Consider the following 9,728-nt stretch of genomic DNA (forward strand, 5'->3'; position numbering starts at 1 on the left):
GTTTGTTAATGCATATGATAAGCAAACAAAATAAGAGTTTTTTTTACCAAAATATCCCTATTACCAAATTTATGATTAAAATAGTATTTTATGATTAATGTGAATTGTCAAAAAAATTAAAATTAAAATTAATATTTTACTTTCTAAATTCATGTTCAAAAATAAATTTGAAGAGAATTGAAAGGTAGAAATAATTATTATTAGAATTACAATAATTCTACCTAGATAATTAAAAATGGCCAAAATATATTTTCATAATAGATAATAAAATATAAAATTAAATAAAATAATTTAAAAATTGGTGAAATGAATTATATTAGTTAATAAAATATATAGAGAGAGAGAAATTTAATTTTTAAAAATCAATGAAATGAATAATGTCATTCAAATTTTAAAAATTGTCAAAACATATAATAATTTAAAATTTTATTAAATAATATTAATTATAAGTCTTAAATAAATAATTTTTTTAATAAATTTAAATCTTTAAAATGCATTAAATGACGTTAACTATTCTATAAGGGGCATATAAGTAATTGAGCCTTATCTTGAAGGAGTCAGATAAATTTATCCGAGTGGGGAGATCAGATAAATTTATCTTTTTCGATAATGGTCAGATAAACTTAACAAACACATTGGAAAGACTAAACATCCAGAATGCTTTTGATATCTGACATTTTCTCACTCTTATATTGATTAACAAACATCTCCTTAATAGAAGATAGCACCTTTTACACAGAGCCGGCCCAACAGAATTGGGGGCCTTAGGCGGAAGGATTTGTTGAGGCATTCGAATATTAATTTTTTTATATAAAAAAAAATAATACACTTTTTTACACATATTTTATTATTTTATTAAATAAAAAAAGTTAAAATTCAATCAACTACAAAATATAATAATCTCTTAATGATAATAAATTTTTAACTAAAATATAATATCCTAGAGGTAAGAAAAAAAAGTCAAACAACTTACAACAATAAATAAAGAAAAACAAAACTAATTTTTCTTGAAACTTTAAGAAGATTAGTGCGAGTAAAAATTTATACGTTCATGATTCTTTTATAAAAAGAAATAAAATAAAATATTAAACTGATAGCATTAAAAAGATAAAATTCACCGATAATAAACAACTTTTCATTCTATAAATATGTGAGTTTTATGAGATATTGAGATTTGAAAATACCACAGCAACGATTAAAAATTGAAAAATGGTGAAGGAAAGTTTAAAAAAATTTCTAATGTTTTGTATTTAATTTTTTTAATAAGATATGAATTATTAAAAAAATAAAAATATATATGCATAAATATTACAAATTTTTAAAATTTTAGATAATTTTAAAGGCCTAATGCCATGACATACATGATTTAAGGGTTGGGCAGGCCCTGTTTTTACATCATCCTATTAGAAGATGCTAAACTTACAAATAAGTTTGACAAATAATTCGGACGAAGTGACACATAAATTTATAGTAATTTTATTCAAAATTAACAATAGTTAACATATTACATTTTATTTAAGTTATTGTTTAGAAATATTTGTGTATATATATGCACGTAACGTGTCTGCTAGGGCTGGTAGTGCGTGATTGTTGGGTGGTCAGATGACAAAATTAAAATTATTAGAAGGGAATAACATGCAAAGATGCGAACATCAGTGACTAAATTCTAAAACTGTCATCGAGCATTAAGGAATTTTACTAGCTAATGGGGCCACATTGCAATGGCATGTCCGGCATTGTGGAATGTTCTTCCCTTTTGTTTGACCATTCAAAAACAAACTAATGATCATCTTCTAGAACAAATATCTTGCTTTTAGATCGGGTTTGAAAAAATTCAAATTACTTGTCATTAGTTTAGATTCGAGTCTGAACTCGGGTTCAGTTTGGGTTCGATTGTCAACACTAGATCAATTCGATGCACATTACAAAAGGCCATATAGGAGTTTGGTTTGAACAATATTATCCTCGCTTAATCTATAAGTCGTATCTTCAATAATTAAAAAAATATAGTGTTTAATTTTTAATATTTAAAATGTTAAGATTCGATATCTTAATTATTAAAAATTATTACTTTAAATTCATACCGTGACGGAACCTTAGTGCGTGTACGAATGATCTCATTTTTAGGAGTGTCATGCCATATTGAAGGCTAGTTGACAGTATTTAAATAGGTTAACTGATTTGTTATGTCTGTCAATAATTAAAAAATATGATGTTTGATCCCTAATGCATAAAAATATTAAGATTTTATATTTCAACTATTAAAAATTATTACTTTATCTCTTTACCCGATAGAAAGTAAACAAAATTGTTATCTACGCCATATAGAATATATAAGTAGTAAAAGAGGAAGTGTCATACCATAATAAAGTCACGTTAACAACACACATCAAATTAAAATTTACCTAAAAAAAAATCAAATTATCCATAACTTAAAAGTAAAATTCTAAATCCCAAACATCTAAATTTCTAAATGACTAACCCAAAAAAAAATTATTTTTTTCTATTCTCAATCACAAAATAGAACAGAATTATTCTCTATCTTTTCTCTTTATTGAACTCGATTTTATCGTTCTCTTGTTTATATCCTCTTTTGTGCCTCATGATAAGGACCTTAAATAATAATTTTTAATAATTAAAGTATAAAATTTTAATATTTTATATATTAATGATCAAACGTCGTCATATTTTTTAATTATTAGAAAAGTATAATAAATCAATCAATCTATTCAAATACTGTTAACATATAATTCACGTGACATGTCATTTACAAAAATCGATATGTTTATAGACAAGCTAATATTTTGTTATAATAAATAAGTAAAAAAATTTAATAGTGGAAACCAGATACCCACCACAAGTGGAACCGAGTTGGTTTAGTTCTAAAATTATAAATTTATATTTATATTCCGAAGAGTTCCATAACCAATGGATTATGTTATTTTATAAATAAACATTCTCCTTGCCGTTATTATCGGATCAAATGACAGAAGGACAAACAAAAAAAGATGAATCTTTGGGGCGAAGACTTTTCAGCCCATTAAACGGTGGCAAAATAGGGCCTAGTAATGAGTACTTCATTGTATTTTTGTTTTGGGGGATAAATTGACCATTGTATTTTAAAAATAATTAAATTATTGTATTTTTATATTTGAAATGTCGGGAAACACCAAAAAGTATTTTTAAGTCATTTTTATAATTTTAGAAATATTTTAAGATTGTTTTGTAATATTAAAAAAATATCATAAACGTATTTTTAATTTTAAAATACATTGTTGTATATAATTTTTGTCTCTAACTCAAAAAATTTAAATTATAAATTTTTGTATAAAAATTAAAATTTTTAAGAGTTGAAGACCAAACTTTTTAATGAAGATGTCAATGAAATTATAGAGAAACAGAAATTTTATAAATTATATTTTATTTATTTATTTTTTAAATTTATTATTTATTTTTAATTAGTAAATTATGATTTATGGATAATAAAATTTATATTTTTATTTATTTGAATGTATTATGGAATTTATATTTACTTTTAGATTGAATAATTATTTTTTATATTAAAAATTATATTTAAAAAAACCTTTATATTCTTTTTGTTCCTGTGTTTTTATTTTTATTTTTTAAAAATATCATTTTTTTTATTTTCGTTTCGCATATATCTATTTTCCCTTTTCAGTTTTCATACAACTTAGATAACATTAGCCAAATATACGTCACTTTAACGTCATTGAATGGCATGTTAATAACGTTAATTTCACCATCAATTACAATAAGGTCGCACAATAACTAATGCCAAACTGAACTTCAAATTTATATTAAAAATCAACTCGCTTGCAACTTTGGTTCAAAAGGTAAAATCACTTATCCCGGGTGACTCCACACCTGGCCCGACAAGACGTGGGAGGAGATTAATCATGGTGACCTAGTCAGACGCAGTGACTAGATCCGCGCTCACCGCGCACAAGGAGCCCCTCTCATTTTGGAGAGAGGTATTTCACACTATCGCTTGCGAGACTCAATTCTCAATCTTAGTCTAAGATTTACCACGAAAGATACTTTGTACCGCCATCTTGATCAACTAGGCTGCCCATGAGGACAACGCGTTTGCAACTTTGTTGAGGCATTTGGTGGCTGCGCCCACCGTTTGGAGCCGCAACACAAGACCCCAACTCTGATAACTGTAAAGCATTCAAAGATCACACTAGATTCTCGCTAGTTAACTAAACGTGCACTGGCCAGCACCATTTACCAGCTATGGTCGGCGAGAAATCAAAGGATTTTTAAAGACTTAGTTCCGATTCTTACTATTTTAAGGGTGTGTTTGATAATATTTAGGTGAAAATAAAAATATTTTTGAATTTATATCGAAAATAAAAATCATCTCTACCTTAAATGAAATTTTTTATGAAAAAGAGACAAAAATATATTTTAATTATTATACCATAGAATTGAATTCTATAGAAAACATAATGTGTCAAACACTAAAAATGGAATTCAATTCTTTAGATGATACATTTTTCATGCTATTAAACACACTCTAAAGATTAAAATACATGTATGTATATCGAGTATTACTTTTTTTTGTATTTTTATATTTTAATTCATTTGAAAGCTAGCTTGTACGTCATGCCCGTCAATGGCTTGATTTTCTGTTTTGCATGGTGATAGTGTATATTTTTTTATCTATACCATAATTTATTTATAGATAAAAAAGAAAACAAAACATGCCAAATTTATATTTTTATTATGTAATTATTTAAATTTTTTTATTAGTTTAATTATACTCATAATTTAATTTTTTAGTCAATTTAATTTTTATACTTTAATTTTTTTCGTATTATAACTTAAATTTTTTTATTATTTTGATTATACTCCTAAATTTGTATTTTCAAGTCAATTTAACCCTTATACGATTATATGTAAAAAAAATATAAAGTGAAATGACAAAATACGTCACACTCTATTCACGTTAAAGTATAAGGATTAAATTGACTTGAAAATGCAAACACAGGAGTGTAATCAGAATAATAAAAAATTTAAATTATTCCATGAAAAACATGTTATAGTACAAGAGTTAAATTAATTTAAAAATATCGATTTAGTGGTATAATTAAAATAATAAAAAATTTGAATGATCATAAAAAAAAAATGAGAAAATAAAGAGATAAAAATATATTTGACCATTAATGATCATTTTTTTATTATTAAAAAATAAAAATATTATTTAAATATTTAATTTGATCAAAACTATATGTATTTAAACAAAAATATTAATTGAACGTTCAACAGTGATATTTGTGGGACGCTTTTATATTAGTGAAGTTTAATTAATATAAATAATATTTCCATTTAATTAAGCAACGAGGAGCAAATGATCACCTTATTTATTTATTTTTTTTTATAACCCAAGTTCTAAACTTTGCTTGATTAATCTTGAAGACGGGTGGCCTTCTCTTTAGTTTGCCCGCCGGATAAATTTAAATGTAGTTACAACCAATACATACATAAAATAAGACATTTAATTAACACTTCTATGTAAAATAAATATCACCACAAAAATTTAACTCCTTATAATACTCTCATAAAACTTCACATGTTTTACAGTCGGCCATGTCCATGGCGGCTAAATGATGACCATATTTGATCACATATAGAAGTCCGTCAAAAGAGATTCAGTGTACTGGAAATTGGAAAATCCCTTTCGGCAGGGAACATTCTCACTTTACTTACTTTATGTTGGTCAAAAGAATCAAATCATTCACAATTGCACATAATCTCTCCTCGGGGTGAGCCTAATTGAATCCACCAAATTCTTCAACTCTAATAGATTGAATCTATTTTAAAAATTAAATTAAACTAATTGAATAAATGAAAAATAAAAAAAATAATAAAAACTATATCGTTTTTTTATATTTGAATAAGTGTTAAGTGCTGTTAGTATTGTGATTGTGCGCTATCATTACTGTTTATTAGTCGATTATGGGTCTTGTAGTGTATTTATATGGCTATCAATAAAATTACGAGACACCTTTGGAACTCTATACTTAAAGTGTAAACATGTCAAGCTCTTGATTTTTCCCATCAAACCAAACTTTTCTCTGTTCTTTGCTTCCAACAATATAAGTGCTAAAAATAAATAATAGTACATACTAGTATGTGCAAAAGATAAATAAATTATAAAAATATTTTTAAATTATAAAAATTCTCTTCAAGAGTCCAAACCATATAATTAGGTATATAAATGCATCACACATACGTAGTAACTACATCAAGGCTAATTTTAATTAAAATTTTATTTAAAAAAATAAATTACAATTATCAAATACCATCCAATAAATTTTTATGTAAAAGAAAATATCAACACCTGTATGAAGTCGATACCGACATCTTAACCCACTTGTATTTTTGAACTAGGTATAAAATTATGTTCACATCTCAAATCATTCTCGCCATCTTTCTAATTTTTAGATAGAAATAAAAGTATTGCTTTTGAAAGATACTTTATATGAGAGGTTAAACCAATTCAAGTATATGTCACCTAAAAGTCGACTTACATGCCCTTATAATGTTTTACTTCAATTTGTATGTACTATTTAACAGATTGATCAAACCGATTGCTAAGCTTAAGTAACAGCATCATTAGTCTCTTCTATATCTCTTAAACCGTGCTATGAACGGAAAGGAATAGAGACCATATATATATATCAAGGTTCAAGACCATAGAGGATGATGAATGAGGACGCTACGAGACGAACTGGATCCCAAGACCCTTTGCCTAGATTTGCCTCCAAGCTAGGCCTTGGGCCTTTGGGTATGACCCAACAAAGGCTTCAGCTAGAAATTTGATGCAGAGACCAGCAGTCAAGATCGGAGGCATGAGCTTGCTCTTGAAGCAAAGTCAGGATTTAAATGGACTGTTATATGTCACTTTGTGAGAGGTACAATCGATTAGAAGTCTTAAATAGGGGTTGGTTGTCGTTTGAATCGAATTAGTTTCAGTTCATATTATTATTATTATTAAGATGTGTGTCGCGCACAGAACAAGAAGGACGGCCTTGTGTTGGGAGAGGTCGTTCTCGCCGCGGGCTCCATGATGAGAATTCCGCGCGAAGCAGCCAAAGATGAGAGCTGACTATTGCCATGGAAACACAAGTGACAGGACTGAAACTGATGATCAAGTCGAATTTCTTGTCACCCATTAATAATTCATATCAATATGTCGGTTAAATACCATAAATAATTATTAATTTTTATATTAAGATATAAAAAGTTTCCTAAAATTTAATTTGATATAGAATTCTATAACTGTCGTCAATTATTATTAAATGAGACTAACGAAATATTAATATTTTTGTATTTTAATACAAAATTTAATAAAGTTTTTATATTTTAATACAAAATTTAGTGACCTTTTTATATTTTTATATAAAATTCAATGACCATATATGTCGTTTAGCCATCCATGTTATTAGCCACGTTAACATTGCGCTCACTACAAGAAAAATCAGTTTTAGTGACGGGTTTTGTAAGTACTCCCGCCCGGATATCCCAATCGCCCGGTCAATCCAAACGAGAACGCCTACATAAGAGAAGAGAAACAAACACAAGACAAAAATACCCTGGCATGCATACATATGAAAAATACAACAGCGGAAGCAAAACAATAGACATGCACGCCTACAAGTACCCTGCTGGAACAGCAGTCAAGGAGTATATAAAAATATACAGACACCTGTGCCAACGATAAATGATACAAGGAACAACCGGGCACAGTCAAAAATGAGAGTCAGAACTCCTAACAAAACATCAGAGAAAACGGGGGCAGCTAACTGTACACCCTACCGACACGGCTGGCTGCTAGGTGGCACGGTTCTCGCCCTCGACTTTAGCCTTACCCTTACCTGGAATGATGGAAAGCAAGGTGAGTCGCAAGACTCAGCAAGTTTATATAATAAGGAAGGCTGTAAACGAAACAGAAGAGAAGATCACCCTAAATATAAACCCACATGTACACACAAGTCATGTGACGCAACAACGCAACAGTGCCGCATAATAAAATATATACCGGTCCTTGGGGCCCACATAGAACACCTGGCACCCAAGTCCCATACCAACCTGCCGCTGCCCTGAAAGGCAACATAAATCACCATAAACCTGTGCGCACTGTCCCGGGTCGGTACTCCCGTCACCCGTATCCCTGCCGGTACTCCTGACAGCCGAGCCAAAGGCTCCCTCGGAACGGTACTCCCGTCCGAGAACTAATAACTACCAGTAACATGTAATGCATATAAAATGCAAGGCGTAATGAGCACCAACGTGATACAAGGCGCCCATACATCCAGGCATCAAGCCATGCTCCGCCCACGTAATAAATCACACGCGATGCATATGCCCGTGCTGGATGCAACCTGACCAATCTAAAATGTCCGTGATCAAGCATAACCAAATCATGATGATCCCATCATGCAGCCCGAACCCATGTACATACCAAACCATGCAACAAAAAAGAAATAATCAGGCATGCTATAATCACATAACGGTAGAGTAGGTCAGCAGTGCCTGACACCGGTCAGCGATTAGTGACCAGGAGAGACCATCTGACGGTCTAAAATAAACCGTATAACAGTCACACTGTCACCGTATAGCTAACCCTTGCCCCCACTGCCTAACCATTCTAGCCAATAAATAACCGAAAATCCATAATAATACCTGACAGCTAAGAACCTAGCCCCGGGTGAGTACGACATCATTTCCATAGGCTTAGGGGTGATACAAACCCCCGTAGGCAACCAACGAATAATACCCTCGAAATCAGGTTAATAAATTAAATTATTAAACACACCGTTTAAATTCATAATTTATTAATAACCAAATCCAACGAAGGGAGGTCAAATAAATTGACATCGAAAGAATCGACAATGAGGGTATAAAGAACTTGCCTTTCCGGAAATAATCTTAGCTCAATTTGACCAAACGCGATCAAAGTTATACAAACTGCAATATTCTAATTATAGACAAAATTAATAAAATTGGACTCCAAATAAAATTTCAACCGCAAAAATTAATAATTACTAAATTAATTACATACCTGGATAATTAAATCAGGGATTAAGTGGAGTTTAATCTGATTTTTGAAGCCCCAAAATTCTCAGATTTACGTCGCGCACGCTGCTGAATTTTCTGCCAAAATTTGCTCACTGTTTGAGCAAAAGAAGTGCCCGAAATCGGGCTTTAAAAAGAGGCAAAAGAGGCGGCCCACAGTGCGCCACGTGGCGCACCCAGCAGCTGCGCATGGCTGCCACCGCCTTGCCCAAAACGACGCCGTTTTGGGCAAGGGTTTTGGCTGAAAATCAGCCAAAATTCCTTCACAGCGCGCGCGCACCCGCTGGTGCTCGAACCCGCGCGTCTCCCCGCTGGCAATCCTCGCGCGCGACCACTGCGCCACACGCTACTTTTAACCCATATATGATTTAACTTATATTTATTATAACTTTTTCCCTCTTCCGCGACTCACGCCAGCACCCCTAAACTTTCATTATATACACAAACGCCCCTTATAATAATTACAGAAATGCCCGAACTTTCTAAAAATCACACAAATTAATTTATTTTAATTTTTTTTAAGATCCCAGAAATTCCTAAAATAACAAAATTAATTATCCTAACTTCTTATTTCCATAAAATCATATAATTAAATTTTTATTTAATCCCAACAACTTATTTTA

The sequence above is a fragment of the Diospyros lotus genome, chromosome 9 (genome assembly GCF_014633365.1).
Source record: "Diospyros lotus cultivar Yz01 chromosome 9, ASM1463336v1, whole genome shotgun sequence".
In the NCBI taxonomy this organism is placed as follows: domain Eukaryota; kingdom Viridiplantae; phylum Streptophyta; class Magnoliopsida; order Ericales; family Ebenaceae; genus Diospyros; species Diospyros lotus.